This window comes from Dromiciops gliroides, chromosome 3, assembly GCF_019393635.1.
Source record: "Dromiciops gliroides isolate mDroGli1 chromosome 3, mDroGli1.pri, whole genome shotgun sequence".
Classification (NCBI taxonomy): Eukaryota; Metazoa; Chordata; class Mammalia; order Microbiotheria; family Microbiotheriidae; genus Dromiciops; species Dromiciops gliroides.
The window spans coordinates 405,825,497-405,842,991 of NC_057863.1; positions in this window are offsets into that span (position 1 = coordinate 405,825,497).

Below are 17,495 nucleotides of genomic sequence, written 5' to 3' on the forward strand. Positions count from 1 at the left end.
TACCAGCTATATGACCCTGGGCAAGTCACTTAACCTCTGTATGCCTTAATCCTGTAGAGAAGGAAATGGAAAAAAGAGAAGGAAATGGCAAGCTACCTCAGTATCTTCTCCAAGAAACCTTATGGACAGCATTGGTGCACTATGGTCCATAGGGTCACAAAGAGTCAGACATGACTAAATGATTGAACAATATCAAAATGCATATGTGGCTCTTATATAGCAAAAACCATAATCCAAACATATAAACACATAATGCCTAACATATATATATATATATATCCTGATCTGTGATATACACATATACACATACACATATATATAAATAACTAGATAAAGGATTTATGTGTGTGTATGTATACGCTCTGGCCTGTGATACGTGTATGCTTGTATACATATACAGAGTGCAGTTTTCGGATGTCCTCATTGTGGCAGGAGCTGTGGCTCCCGTATCGGACTGCACAGTCACACTATGGCCTGTGGCTCTTCAAGGCACTGATCCATGGTTATCCACAACTGGTGGAAGCCTACTATATCCTTACATATGTTGTGTTTATGAGTTTAAATCATAACTTGTTAGAAGTCTTCCTGATTAGCCACTGTAGAAGTATTATAGTTAACAGCTGACCTTGTAGAAGTTTAGAGTGGTTGGGACCACTAACTTGCCCTTCTTCTAATCAGATCTGATCAGAATAGTAGGTGAGACCTTAAAAATTAAGTTAACTAGATGGAAGTGGGAGCTCTTTGTTGTTAACAGGACATGATCTCCTTGATTCTAAACTGATATGTGCTTTGAAAAAAGTGGGGCACTGACCTTTCAATAAGGTATAGAGCTTAGAATGCAGAAGATAGAACAATGCTAGCAACCCTAGGCTGAACCAAGAAGACCCAACAAGAAGTAGTGGGTAGAGTGCAATGAGCATATGCCGTAACTGGACGTGGATTCCAATTCTGGCTTTGACTTAACCACCAACAGGAGCTTGGGCAAGGCATTCAGCATCTCTGATTTTGAATTTCCTCATCTGTAAAAGGAGCAGGTTGGACCACATGACCTGTAAGGTTCCTTTGCAGCTCTAAATCTGACCCAATGACTAGGAGCATGTGACCTGACTCAAAGTGGAGTCTGGTCTCTGTAGTCCTCTCATGCCTCCTGGGAGGCAAAGGAGTCCATGGCTACTTGATGATGACTGTATGAAAACCTAGGACAGAATTAGAAATCCAATACTTGTGGGTCTCATATCTTTGGGGTTATTTCAGGATCATATCATCATTTTTTAGAAGTCATTTTTGATGTCTGCATGGTCATTATGAAAAGAGAAATCTCTTGGATAATCTCCATTATATGTTTTTTGTTTCTCTCAGCAAAAGTGTGTGTATATTCAATGAGGTTTAGCCTGTTAAACATTCCCTTATCAAAGTTCCCAAAATTTAAAAAACAATGACCTTTAGCATATTTGGGATATTTTTATGTCATTAACACTCTGTTACTTTTTCAATGACCTTAACCAAGTCCTTTACATCACTGACCTTCAGTTTCTTCATCTGTAAAATAAAAGGTTGTGTTATATTATTTCTACTTTCCAGCTTTAAATCCTATGATATTACAAGGCAAGGAACTAAGATAAAGGGACACACAAACTGAATGTGATAGTATGAGAAATCTTCTCTCCTTTATTCCAAATAAACACAAATGAAGATGTTAGAATGCATTCTTCAGTACTTTTTTATATTGACATTCTAGCAAACTATGCCTGGGAAAGTCAAGGAGAATTAATGTTTTTAAGTCTAATTTTAATTCAAGAAAGCAAAAGGAAATTAGACATATAAACATGCCACCTGCTACTATAGCCTAAAAGCATAATGAGAAAAGGAAGTTACAAACAGGATTTAGGCCTTCTTGCAATCTAAATCATGTAAAAAGTGTGCCCTTTTGTCATACATGTCTTACAGATGCAAAATGCAGGTCTGTCCAACTTCAGAGGGTATTCAGAGGCAATACCTGCTGCTATCCAACCATTTCATTTTAATATGTTATTTACAAATACTTATAAAAACAGTTCCTTAGGTTTTCTCTTCCTGTCAACCACTTTAGCTGTGAAAACTTTCATTTATTTTGCAAGACTCAGAATGGCGTGGTGGGCAGCATGCAGGACTTGGAGTCAGGAAGACCTGGGTTCAAATTCTACCTCTAATACTTCATTGGCTATAGAATCTAGGACAAGTTACTTCAGACCTTTGAACTTTGGTGTTCTTATCTACGCAATGCAGGATAGGAATAATTACAATATCTCCTTCACAAAATCACAGAATTTTGAGTTGCAAAGGACCATAATAACTATTTTGTCTGACCAACTACCTGAAAGGTGGCCCCACTCTAATATACTTGATGAGCAGACATCCAGTCTCTGCTTAGTGACTTCCAGTAAGAGGGAACCCATCCACTTCTGAGCAGCACCAAATCCAAATTTGCTTCTACTCAACTTCCACCCATTGTTCCTGTTTCTGCCCTCTAGGACCAAGCAAAACAAAAATGATACCTCTCTTCTACCAAAGAAAGAGCACTGACCCTGGAGGAGTACCTGGGTTCAAATCCTGCCTCTTCCATTTCCAACCTGTGTAACTTTGGCAACTAACTTAACCTCCCTGGGTCTTAGTTTCCTCATCTACATAAAGAGGGAGTTTGACTGAGTTCTGAGGTCCCTTCTCACTCTATATTTATGAACCTATGAATCTACAAGATAAGTCTTCAAAGACATTTTTTTCTCTCTGTCTCTGTTTCTCTTTCTGTCTCTTTCTGCTTCTCTGTCTCTGTCTCTGTCTGTCTCTGCTTGTCTCTTCTCTCTCTCTCTCTCTCTCTCTCTCTCTCTCTCTCTCTCTCTCTCTCTCTCTCTCTCTCTCTCTTTCTCCCCTCTTCATCCCCAGCCCCCACCTCCATTTCCCCCTCCCTCCCCTTTTACCCCTCTTCAGACTATTTCCCCTTTCCTTCCCCACCCCCTCCTCCCACTGCCCTGTACAAGACTGATGTTTATGACGGCACAATCTGTTTAGTCTTTGTGTGACTATTAGTATATCCTTTGCTTATTTTAAAAGTCATAAAATAAACACATAAAAGTGATGCCCCTCCCCCTCCCCCAGAAAGAGGTGCAAGATGGGGAAGGCATGATCCAGTAATACTGATGTAGGGGTTTCCATAGACTGTCAGCTCAATTTGAGTCAGCAGTGTTCTGGGGCCACCAAACAAGCTCATGACCATTGATGTGACTCCTCACTTTAAAATTCTGTGGTTGTGTGAAATACTTAGACAACTATCATATGTCACCTTCCCAAGTCTTCTTAACTTGAAGCTAAACAGACCCAAGTTACTTCAGCTGATCCTCAGAGGACATGAACTCATGGCCCTCCATCCTGGTGTACTTCTCTGGACATTTTACCTTTTCCTTGTACTCCCTAAAATGTGCCCAGAAGAAAACACGATACTCTCTAGATGAGGGTCTAATGATGGCAGAGTACAGTGGCACTATCACCTGCTTAGCCACAGACACAATGACTCTTTTAATGCACCCCAAGATTGCATTAATTTTTGGTGGCTAATAGAATGCTTCTGACTCATACTGAATCCATTAACATCTCTGGCTCTATTTTAGACACATCACTTTTTAGCCAGGCCTCCCTCATATTGTATTTCTGAAGTTGATTTTTTTTTAAACCCATGTAGGATTTAAAAATTTATCATATTAATATCTTCTTATTAGATTTAGCTCAATGCTTTAGCAGGTCAAAAAATTATTTGGATTTTAAGTATTTCCCAGAAGGTTACTTCTCTTTCTCTCCCCCAGTTTAGTATTGATTATCAATTCAATGGGCATATCACCTATGCCTTTATCCAGTTCATTGATAAAAAGAAAATGTTAAAAAGTGCAGGGTCAAGAACAGATCACAGGGGCACTACACTGGAGACTTCCTGCCAAGTTGATATTGACTATACTTTGGGTCCAACCATTCAATCAGTTCTGAATCCATCTAATTGTTTCATCATCTTGTGCACATTTTACATCTTTTCCCACGAGAATAGCATGAGATACCTAATCACTATATTGTCATGAGGTTCAAATAGATATGGTAGTGGGGCAGTTAGGTGGCACAGTGGATAAAGCACCAGTCCCAGATTCAGGAGGACCTGAGTTCAAATGTGACCTCAGACACTTGACACTAGCTGCGTGACCCTGGGCAAGTCACTTAACCCTCATTGCCCCACAAAACAAAAAACAAAAAATGAAAAATCCAAAAATAGGATATTGTATATAAAATGCTTCACAAACCTTAATCTGCTATATAAATGTCAGATAGTATCATACTATGTTGATTGCTCTTCCCATCTAAATACAAACATAAAAGTAAGATCCGTTGATAGTTATCTTAAAAATAAAATTTGTTCACCTACTTCTGCCTCCTCATTGTCTCTGAAGCTGCAATTATTTGAATAGGCCAGGTGTAACACATATATATATGTTGTAACATATATATGTGTGTTACTTAGATCTGGCCTATACACACATATACAAACATATATACAGACGCAAACAGATACACATACCTATATACATATACACAAACACATACCCATATACATGTACATATACATATGCATATACATATACATATTTGGAGAACTATCTGATAGCTTAGGCAAATTTTCTGTATGAATTATCTAAATGTATTAGACAGTCTATCAACAAGCATTTATTAAGTCCTTACTATGTGCCTGGCTCTGTGCTAAGTACAAAGAAAGGCAAAAAATACTTCCTGTTCTTAAGGAGCTCTCAGCCCAGTGGGGCATGTACATCATACATACATGATATATATAGAAAAGATGGAAGGTAACTCTGAGAGAAGGCAATTAGAGAAGCCAGCAAGGAAAGGCCTGCAAAAAGGTGGGATTTGATCTAAGCCTCAAAGGAAGCCTTATTTGGTAATAATCCTACTAATAAGAATGACTCCAAACTCTACAGCCTTCAGCATTTTACAAAGTCCTTTCTTCACAATAACCCAGTGGGGGAAGTGGGCAGCTAGTACTCAGATACTGTATTTTGTGCTGTAGTAATCTCACATGGTGTGTCTAGGCTGTTATTACAGTTCCATTTGGAAATGCTTTATGACTAAATGTCCCCCAACACCTGTGTGAGGTGGGTGAGCATTTCCATCCTCATTATTATACTTAATTTCATGGAAAATTTAAGGCAATTTAGTAAAGTTACATCACATGTCAATGGTATAGCCAGAAAATGTGAAAGAAATATAAATAACTTTCCAACTCCTACATCTAATACATACTGTTCATCCACAAAGGCCCATTTTTGTCATGGGCCATGAAGAGGCCAGGCTCCAACCTGAGGTCTCTGCCAGGGATGTAAGTTGGGAATAGGGGAGAGAGGGATAGAGAAAGTTGCAGCAAGTGCTGAGAGGGAGGAGACCATGTTAGCTGCCAGAAGGCCCAGTCCAGGATCCCAAAGAGAGGGAAAAATCAGCAGTGAGAATGAGCCAGGAGTCCAGCAGAGCATGCAAAGGCCAACAAGATTGTTTGTTCACCCACGCTTTCTCTACAAGCCATCTGCTTTTACACAGACCCCACCCCCGCAAGGCCACGCTCCTTTAAAGAGCCCCAGAACACAGCTGGTGCAGACAATTTTAAATAGCCTTTCTAAACATATATGGATATTTTCCAATGAACCAGTCATACTTTCCAGCCCCACCTATTCCACTTTATTCAACGGAACTCCAGAAATCTACTTAACAATTGTTAGAATTTCAATAGTTCAGTTTAATTAAGAAGGTACAAAAGGGGGGAAAAAATTCAAAAATCTGTTTCTAAGTAGGGTCTTTAGAGGACTTAGAGTTTCAGAGTTGAACAAAACTCTCAAGAATATCTAAGCCAATCTCTTTATTTTATCTGACACGTTAGTATCAGATGTTCCCTCTTTTTGGGAAGGTCTTGGCTATACTTTGTGGGGAGGGAAGAAATTCTCACTTTTCTGGCTCACTATCCTGACCTTGATAATATGGGAACTTCCTGTCTGGCACTATCTAGCAGGTACTCAATTCCCCTTGCAAGCATGTGATTCATGTTGCTCAAATAACAAATTGATTTATGATTTGAAGGAAAAAAAATAGAGCCCATGTTAGGGTAATGGGTGAAAGCTGCAAAGAGACAAATTTAGGCTGGATGTCAGAAATAAACTTCTTACCAGTTAAAGCATCCAAAAATGCATAGATTGCCTCAGCACATAGTAGGTACTTCCTCTTGAGAGGTCCTCCAGCAAAACTGGATGCATTTGTCATCTGTTCTAGAAGGGATCCTTTATTCAACTATGCTCTGAACTAATGGAGTGATCCCACAGCTCCTTTGTCTATTTCTGAACTTAGCAACTCCTTTTTGCCACCTTCTTTTCCCTTGAGAGGAAGTTTAGCCTTTCAGGAACATGCCTTTAGGAGCTTTCTCCGCCCCCCCCCCCTTCTCTCTCTCTCTCTGTGTCTCTCTCTGTCTCTGTCTCTGTCTCTCTTTCTCTCTGCCTCTGTCTTTCTCTCTGTGACTCTCTCTATCTTTCTCTGTCCCCAATTGGTTTTAAAGTCATGACCTGGCAGCTGTATTGGTCCTATTGTCTTCTCCATCTTCTGGAAGCCTCTCCTAATAGGTCAGCAGGGGAAAGATACCACATAATGTAAGATATATTAACAGTATTGAGCCTGGATATGCACCTGCTCATATATGGGTTCTGAAGACAAGTTCCCAAAGACTGATATCAGTGAAAATTGGACATGCTTGAGGATTATGTGGGGCCAGGGCTCCTATGTGCAAGAACACTCATGTGGGGATCACACATGGCCAAAGCACACATGAGTTTTCCATAAGAAGACTAGATCTACAATCTCTCTTTTAGTTCAGATTCAATAGCTCCAGCATTTTGTTTTGTTTTGAGTAAAGCAAGACTTCATCAAACCAGAATCAGGCTAAGGAAAAGCCTAAACTTTTCATTCTAAGAGAGGGTGTCAGTTACCAAAGCCTTGACTATTTTTATCTTTTTCCCTTCAGAAGGAGGATCTTCACCTTTAGGGCCCAAGCTCTTATGTAACACAGAACAGTTGGTCAGCAGGCATTTGATCTATCCTTTAATCTCCTTCTTCTGCTCAGGATGACATCAAACTATCAATGAGTCCTCTTTGGGTTGTCTGTCAGTCAGTAAACATGTATTAAGCATGTACTATGTGCCAAACATTGTGCTAAGCATTGAGAATACAAAAAGGAAAGGACTGCCCCTACCTTCAAGGAGCTTATAATCTAAAGAGCAAGCTAACAAATATGTTCAAATAAGCTATATACAGGATAGATAGGAAATAATTAACAGAGGAAAGGCCCAAGAATTAAGAAGAGTAGGGAAAGGCTTTCTGCAGAAGATAGAATTTTATTTGGGACTTAAAGGAAGTCAGTGAAACTGGTAGGTAGAGATGAGGAGTTAGAGCATCCCAAACATGGTGAAACAGCTAGAAAAAATGCCCAGAGCAAGAAATGGAGTGTCTTGTTCATGGAATAGCAAGGAGGTCAGTGTCACTGCATCAAAGAGTACCTGGGAAGGTAGGAAGAGGCTAGGCTTCAATCACAAAACAGAGGACTTTGTATTTATTCTGGAGTTGATAAGAAACAACTGGAATTTATAGAGTAGGGAGTGGTGGTGACATGGTCAGAACTGTGCTTTAAGAAAGCCACTTTGGTGGCTGAGTGGATAATGAATTGGAGTGGAGAGAGACTTGAGACAGGCAGGCCCACCAGTAGTCCAGGGATGAGGCGATGAAGGCCTGTATCAGTGTTGGCGTTATTGAAAGCAAGCGGGGGACATATCCAAGAGGTGTTTTCTAGGTGAAATCAGCAGGTCTTAGTCAATATATTGGACATAGGAAGTTAGAGACAGTGAGGAGTTAATGATTACACCTAGGTTTTGAGCCTGAGGAACTGGGAAGGTGGTGTTGCCCTCTATAGTAACAGGGAAGTTAAGAGGGGTTGGGGTTGCTCAGGGAGAAAGTTAATGAGTCCATATTTGGACATGCTAGGTATGGCATTCAATCAGTTTCCAATTTATCTGTCTAGACCATATCCCTTCATCCTTTTCCACACAGATATATCATCAGAGACTTTATCAAATACTTTGAACAAATTAATAAAAAAAAAACACATTTATTAGGTGTGAAAAGGACTGTGTGAAGCCCTGGGGATACAAATACAAAAGCAAAGTAGTCTACCCCTTCCTAAAAGAGCTTGAATTTTAATGAGGGAGGGGAGACAACACAGTTAGGAGGTTTCAACTTCAAGTCAATTGCAAAGGTCCAATGGTTCTTAGGGTTCAGTGGCAAGTGTCACTTCCATTAATAAAACCATATCTATTTCTGATGACGAATCATTTGAAAGTGTTCAAGACTTTAGTGGCAAAAACTTCTTTTTCTGAGTTACTGGTAGCTGCAGCTTAAGCCAGGGCTGCAACACCTGCAGGAGCTATTGACATCTCACAGATTCGAAAGGGTTACTTTCAAATGATGGTGACAGGACCCTCTTCGGTAGGAGGGGATTGCCATTTTTTTTGTTTTTTTCCATAACATTTAGAAAAACACTGCCCATAATATTGCCCTGCTCAATCAGTAGAATAGTTCTTTCTAAAAAGGAAATAAGGTTAATCTGATAGGACCTATCCCTGATGAAGTTAGTCTGGCTCCTTATCAGAACTGCTTCCTTTTACTAAGTATCCTGTTAATAATACATTTTAGGATTTATACTCCTGACACGTTCCTTGTAGGACTATGGCATATTTTTGTATTTGTCTTGTTGCCTACCCTTGTTACAGCATTTGTATATCTCATTTTAAAAAACAATTATTTGGGGGCAGCTAGATGGCACAGTGGATAGAGCACTGGCCCTGGATTCAGGAGTACCTGAGTTCAAATCCGGCCTCAGACACTTACTAGCTGTGTGACCCTGGGCAAGTCACTTAACCCCAATTGCCTCACCAAAAAACAAAAACAAACAAAAAAACAAAAAAACAAACAAAAAAAACCCCCCAAAAAAACAATTATTTGTTGGTAAGTTTATTGTACATCCACATCACTTTCTTTAGAATTGACAGCTACTCTGTTTTATCCTTTTTGGAACTGTTCCTCTTTGTGCCTTTGGAATTTCATTCTTGATATTTTTTTTTCTCTCGTGATGATGACTTCACTGCTGACTTTTAGTCTATCAGATCTTCCCTGTCCTTACTCTTACCTCTTTAGAATCTCTCTTCCCTATGTCTATAGTGCATGTCAGACAAATCCTATCTTCCTTCTTCTCTACCACAAATTCTAAAATGGAGTGGTCATTTTCTCCCATTTCCTATCATTCTATCATAGAAACCAGATTCTTCTTGATGAGTATTGGATCCAGAATAGAATTTCCCCTTGTTGATCCCACTAACTTCCCCTCAACTTGACTCTGTTATCAACCTCAGATGCCATACAGTCATTAGTGGTGGCATCAAATTTACTTAGATGAAGAGACTTTTCTACAGCAATATTAAATTCTGTATTTTATTTTCCTAAACTCTCTCTAAGGAATGGACACGAGATTGGTCCCTAGATCTTCTAGGGTCCAAATAAGGCAAAGGGAAGTGGTGGTTACACTAATTCCCTGAAAACACATTGATGATCCAGGAGATTGAGTGAAAGCAATGAGACACTTTCCCAAGACAATAACAATGTCTTGGTCCTGTTGAAACTTGGCAACAGTTTAGGCAAGTGGTCCAAAGAAGTAGCATGTGGCCTTTTCAGGAGAGCACAGAGCAAAACTAGGGCAAAAGCAAAGAGAAAGAGGAAAGGACAACTAATAGGAAGAGTGAGTTGTGAAATTTTGAGAAGCAGATGAAAGATTAATGGGCTATTTCTTTTTTTTTGTCTTTCTCTAGTGTCTTAGATATAATAGGTACTTAATAAATATTTGTTAAATAAAATTGAGAAAGTTTGGGTGTGGTGGGTATGATTGTCGGCTTCATGTATTTGCAGAACTGTCAAATGGAAGAAGGATGAGGCTAGTTTTCTTTAGCTTCCCTAGATCAAAGAACTAGGACCAATGGGTAGATGAAAGAAAGTTATAGGAAATCTGATTTCAGTTAAATAATAATAATTTCTTCTCCAAAATTGGAGCCTCTCAAAAATAGGAGTTGCTGAGTAATATGAGTTTCCCAACATTAGAGGACTTCAAATGGAATCTGTAAGAACATTTGAAAAGGGATGTTCAGGTGCAAGTTGTAATAATTGACTTCTAAGGTCCAACTTTGAGATTCAATGATTCTATTATTTAGATTCATAAAGTTGTTGAATTGTAGGGTTGTAAATCATCTGGCTTAACCTCCTTTTATTATAATAGTACTGTTTGGGGAAAGGCAGGATGGTCTAATGGATAGAAAGCTGACCTCAGAGCCAAGGAATGCCTAGGGTCAAGTCCTACTGGCTATGCGATCCGGAACAAGTCATGTCCCCACTCGGTATCCCAAGCAACTCACTAAGACTGTAAGAAGCAAAGATGGTGTTGATCTATCTCAGTAGGGACAGTCCCGCTCCAGGAGCTCTATACCCTGCCTGAAATCTGAGGTCTGCTTTTTTATTTTTTTGGCAGGACAATGAAGGTTAAGTGACTTGCCAAGGGTCACACAGCTAGTAAGTTTCAAGTGTCTGAAGCCGAATTTGAACTTAGGTCCTCCTGAATCCAGGGCCAATGCTTTATCCATTGCACCACCTAGCTGCCCCTGAGGTCTGATTTTTTAAAGGCATATTTATATTCTTATTTACACCATATACTCTGACTGACCCACTTTGGTCCAGACTTCTGACCCAGGGAGCCACCCCTGAGAAGAAAGGAATTACAAAATACTGGGGGGAAATTGGCATCTGAGTGGTACAGTACTGCTGAGTCTGGAGTCAGGAAGACCCGAGTTCAAATTCAGTTGCAGACACTTACTGGTTGTGTGACCCTGGGCAAATAATTTAATTATCATTTGCCTCAGTTTCCTCAAACATAAAATGGGGATAATAATAGGACCTAACTACCTCCTGGGGTTTTTTGAGGATCAAATGAGATATTTGTAAAGCTCTCAGGTCAGTGGCACATTGAAGGTGCTTGTTCGCTTCCATTCTCCTATGGTGGTAAGCCTATTTCTTCCTTCGTGGGTTGCTTACCCATGTCTCTGCTGGTCTTTGGTCATTGTGCTTATCGCTACACAGCCCACACACTGAATGTTCTAGAATAGTAAAAATAAACATAGATAGAGGTTTGGTTCTCACCAGCCTGGAGCTGCCTATCAGAATTTCATGGGCTGACCTCTCCCAAGGGAAGACGTGTCTAGGGGATATTATCAGAATAGGCATCAGGATGTAACAAGTGGATCCTGATACCTACTGTGGCTTTACACTTGACTTCCTTTTGTCAGTAAAGGAGCATGGCTATCTACATCAACAGTCCCCTAGCTAATCAAAACTTCATTAAAACGTTACAGGATTTTATGGAAACTGCTATGGATGATGTGTTGTGCCTGCTTAACCCCCTGATTGCTGGATCTGGTTTGCATCAAAGACCATTAGAATTCGAAGGTTTTGTTTTTATTTCTACAGAAAAGGGGAGAAATAATTTATTCCAGGTTATGGTGATTGAAATTAATTCATCAAACACTTATTAACTGCCTACCTCATTAGATGTAGGACAGCTAGGTGGTGCAGTGGGTAGAGTTCAGGGCCTGGAGTCAGAAAGACTCCTCTTCCTGAGTTCAAATCTGTCCATAGACAATAGCTGTGTGACCCTGGGCAAGTCACGTAACTCTGTTTGTCTCAGTTTCCTCATCTGTTAAATGAGTTAGAAAAGTAAATGGCAAGCCACTCCAGTATCTTTGCCAAGAAAAATCCAAATGGGGGTCACAAAGAGTCAGACATGACTGAAAAGCGACTGAACAACAACATATTAGATGTACTCCAATGAGGCCAAAGGTAGGTGATGGGATTCCAAAGCCTAAAACAGTAACATGTAAAGTAACTCCCCTTCTGAACCTCATTGCTTCAGTCACGAGTAAATCTCCCCAGGAAAACACAAAGATTCTACTCCCAATGGATACGTAGCATTGGATTTTCAAATGTTAATAGGAAAAGGAGAACAACACTCTTCCAAGGCAATGTTTTTTTAAAAACACATCAATTATTATACATTGACACAATCAAAACTCAACTTCGCCCACTTCCCAACATCAGAAACACACGTGCACACACACACACACACACACACACACACACACACATGCTAAATATGGCCATACTTTTTTATATAAAATAATAAAAACTGACACAATCAAAACTCAGCTTCTCCCACTACCCAAGATCAGGAACAAATATACACAGACACACACACACACACACACACACACACACACACACACACAAACACACACAAAGAACCTTCTCAATAAAACAAATGTTAAACATGGTCATACTTTGTTATGTAAAATAATAAAAATCCTACATGGACATTGCCACCACTAATCTTACCACAACCTTCAGAAGTTCAAGGCTGCTACTGTCCAAGAGAATTCCCAGAAAAATATTATATGGAGGGAAAAGTCTTACATTTCCTCCTCAAATATGTGGGGAGGGTATAGGGGTAGGAGGAAAAAAAAAATATGGAGTGGGTAAAACACGTGTAAATAAGTAATATTCCTTCCTACATTGATTGATGACAGCCTTTCAGAGACAAACACTCTCCCTCTAAGCTAATTAATGTTAAATGAAGCCATCATTCTTCCATTAGCATTATGGTTTAGGTGGAAGGCAATGAGAAAACCAGAGGCCTCAGAGGTCTGAGGGAGCAGTTGTTCACAGCTCCTATGACAAGCCTCAGAACTGATTTCTGGGCTCACTTTTACCATCTGGGAAGATAATATGTAGCTAATAAAGCATTTCTTAAAATGCCTTGGTAATAAGGTCAAATGAGTCTTCAGTACTTAGAACAGATTGTCTGCTAGAAGGTTGGGGGGGAGCCCCTAGGAATTTATTCCCTTTTATTCACTCTGAACTCAGAGTGCCGATTCATTGCAGATGGTTTTGACAGGTTCAGGGCCTGATCCTTCTTTGTAGCACTGATGCATTTCCCTTTATGCCTATGATTAACTGGTTATTCTAAATGGACTTGTTTATTGCTGAATTGATTCAGTGAAATAGCATTTCGAGGATAAAAAATTTAAAAGTACAAGTTGAACCCCCTTCTTTGTCCTGATGAAGGAAGATGTTTTTTTGGCTTTCTGCTTGACTCTATGTAGGTGTAGTGGATAGAGAGACAGGCTTGGAGTCAGGGAGATCTGACTTCAAATCTGACCTCAGATACTAATTGTGTGACCTTGGGAAAGTTGTCTTACCTCTGTCAGCCTCAGTTTCCTCAACCGGAAGATGAGGATAATAACAGCATCTATCTTGCAGAGTTGTCATAAGTATCAAATGAGATAATACTTGTAAAGCACCAAGCATATCTTGGCATGTATCAATTGCCATATAAATGCTTATTCCCTTTCCCTTTCTGTGTTATCCTCAAAGAGGGGCAGCTAGGTGGTACAGTGGATAGAGCACTGGCCCTGAAAATGGGAGGACCTGAGTCCAAATCTTACCTCAGACACTTACTGGCTGTGTGACCCTGGGCAAATCACTTAACCCCAATTGCTTCAAACATTTGGGGTATCCAGTGGTCCTGTATATCTTGCCACTGGACCCAGCTGGCTCTGGAAGAGAGAGTGAGGTTGGTGACCTTGCACAGCCCTGCCTCCCTTCAATCCAATTCACTGCAAATCATAACATAACCATGATTTCAAGATCCTCTTTGGGAATGAAAGACAAACAACAACAATATCATCAAAGAGGTGAGCTATACATCACTCTCCACCCAGTAGAGTGCAAGCTCCTTGAGGGTAGGGCTATTAAAATTTTTTTCTTTGTATCCCCAGTGCCCAGTACATGGAGGCATGGATTAGGTGCTTTAAAAAGTTTCTCCAACTCAATCAAGTCACCATTTTCACAGAAAGCGAGGTTTGTATCACCAAATCCACTGACATAAGGAGGTGCTTTACAATGTAGTTTTAGTGTATGGTGGGGAAGAGATATATTTTGGATCAGAAATATAATTTTATCACTGTAGGGAACTGCCAGTGATGAAACACCATAATAGATTGGCAATTATTCTGCAGTTTATGGTCTCAGAGAGTTGGCTGAGGCACTGAAAGATGAAGTGACTTGTCTAGAGTCACATAGGCCAGTATGTGTCAGAGACAAGACTCGAACCCAGATCTTCCCGGTTACAAAGCCAGCTCTCTGTCCATTTCACTGTACTACCTCTCTTATATAAAATATATCTCTCAATATTATATAAGTGCTAGTAATATTTATTATAGCACTACAAGTAAGATTTATATGTTATGCATATAAACAAGTATGTATTTAACAAATAATTTCATATCAAAACTATGGTATAGAAAGGAATGCTGGATTTTGATTCAGTAAACCTAGAATTCCATCCTGGTTCTGACACTTGCTAGTGGGCAAATCACTGAACCTCTCTGATCCTCAGTTTCTTTATCTGTAAAATAACACTTGTGCTTCATCACTCACAGAGTTGTTGTGTAAATTGTAAGGCATAATATAAATGTCAGCTCTTGCTATTTTCATCTTGACCAGCTGGATACTAAAATGTATTACTGAATGCTTTTTAAAGAAAATTACTCATTGGCCCATGGACCTACATAAATGTATCACAGTAGGGTGACAGTATCAGAGATGGAGAACTCCAAGGGAACTGAGGGGCCATCTAATCCTACCTCCTCACTTTTACATGGAGAAACTGATGCTTTGAGGGGTAGAGTAACTTACCCAAAGTCACATAGATAATTACATAGCAAAGCCAAGAATTGAACCCATGTTGCTGATGCTTATTCCAGTATCCTTTCCACTGTACCATATAACTCACCATATTTTGCCTTCACTTACCAGTGTCATTCCTTCATCTGCTTCTCCTCTCAGTAAGGACAGATGTCCATAGTTTAGTAGACTCTTGCTAAGTCATTGCAGCCAGTTGCTAAAAACCAGACCATTACTGGTGGGAAGTTAAGCAATTATTTGGCATGTCCTGCTAGTTTATGGTATAGACAGTCACTAAAGCCTAAACTTGTATTTTCTCTTTACTCTCAGTTCATCAGCCAGAACAAATACCCATGAAAACATAACAAAATACTGTTAGAGAGGAGAGGCAAAACTTATTAAATGGATTTTAAACTCACTGCTTGCTTTCCCAGACACCAGGATGTAGCTGCCTTGAATAATGGGCCTGACACGATGAAATTAAACCCCCTCCTTAGTCTCTGGTCAGTTCTCCTTCAGGCCTCCTTTACTAATTGAGAAAACATACACAATCCATTCTCAATTATTCATGCCCGCAGAGGGTAGCGGTGTCACAGAAAATGCAAAATAGCCAAAAAAAATTGTAATCATTTACATTTGCCTATGGAATACATTTTATGCTGTGGCATCAGATTTATCTTCCTAATTTATGTTTCTTTTAAACCTAGTATTCAAATTAGCTTCTATTTCCTGAATGTATACAAGTGATATGGAAATGAGTTTGACCAAGTGAATGTTGAGGGGCATGGGAAAGCCAGTTGGGTTTCAGATTTTGCCACCCAAAAGGTGCAAAGTGAATTATTACACATGCAGAAAATTAGGAGTATGCTAGACCTACTTTTCAGAATTTACCTGGAACATGCAATGAGGGGTGTAAGGGATAGAGCTACATAGGAAAATGAAGCGGAGAGAGGTTAAGAAACATTCCTACGGTCACACAGGTAGTAAGTAGCATATTATGCATGTCATGTTAATGACAAAGATAAAGCCTTTTGTGATTAATTTAATGCCAATTCAAAACGACTCAAAACTACCATTTTGTGGTTGATCAGGAACCTCTTCCTATGTGCTTTGCAAACTCAAAAACACTATATAAATGCTAATTATGATTATGTTATTCTTTTTAGTTTGGGTCAAGTTTGGTGAGCCAAGAATGATGATTCTTCCTGTTCCACTGCCAACCATTTTTCAGATTCAGGAGCAAGCAAACCAAGGTACAGCCCTGTGATTATTGGTTTAAATGTTTCTTTCTTGGCTTTTGCTCAACCCCCTGGAGCTCATTTCCTCTTCTTCATGTATAAAGTGAACATGTCACTTTCAAATAATTTTAGAAACAGAAGGACTCATGGGGACTCAAAGCTGTGTGTTCTGTCATCAGGGTGAATTTTGATAATAGAGAACTAAATTGTCAGAAGGCAGCCATTTTGATTTGTAATGGTTAGCTTTCAGCAGGTTTATAATTTGATGCTTAGACAAGGGAAGGCAATTCCTGAAGCTCAGTGCTCTTACAAACAATGCAATGAATCCTGGGGTCCTTTGGTCTGGATTCTTTAACTGCCCATTGTACAATCGCTCTCTAAACAATCCTGAAACTCAGCAAAAGAGAAAGTTTGATCCTGAGCACTAGAATTATAGATCCATAGCAGGACAGAGTCTGAAGGGACTTTAGAGAGTATCCAATTCAATCCCAACATTTTTTGTGTGTATTTATTTTCAGAAATTTTGTTTATGTCTTTGGTTTTTACAACATAGTCAATTTTGGAAGTAGCATTTTTGATCTCTTGATTTAGCCTTCCTTTGTGACAATAACAACAAAAACAAGTAAACAACAACACCTGAAAGAGTGACTGCATCTGACATACAACCCCCTGCTATAGTAGTACTCATCTCTCTGCCAGGAACAGGGAGGTATGTTTCATTAACTCTTCTCCAGGATTATTATGTGTTTTTCAGTTACTCAAAGCTTAACTTCTTCTGAGTGAACTTTTGATTTATATCACTATTGTCAACATATATAGTATTCTTTTGGTTCTGTTTATTTTGCTCTGTATCAGTTCATAAAAAGATTCACACATTTTCCTGAATTACTCATGTTCCTTTTTTCTTACTGCTTAATAACATTCTATTACATTTTTTATGCCTTAGCTTGTTCATCCATTCCTTGCTATGTTTTCTATTAGTTTTCTACCTTCAGAAAATGCAGCTATGAAAATTTTGGCATACATTGAACTTTTGTCTCTGTCCTTAAATGCCTCGTTTTACAATTGAGAAAACAAAGGTTCAGAGATGGGAACTGACTTACTTAAGATCACACAGCTAGTTAATGTCAAAGTCACAAGAGGTTATTCATGATAAACTCTTGACTTTTTTCCATATTTAGTTTCAATCTCGCTCTTAACTTGTATTAAATATCAGGTTTTAGAGACCCAAAGGAAGAAGGATATCAATCAGTTGGAGAGGGAAAGAGGAGGGGAAAATGCCATATTTGAAATGTCTGTGATGGACTGCAT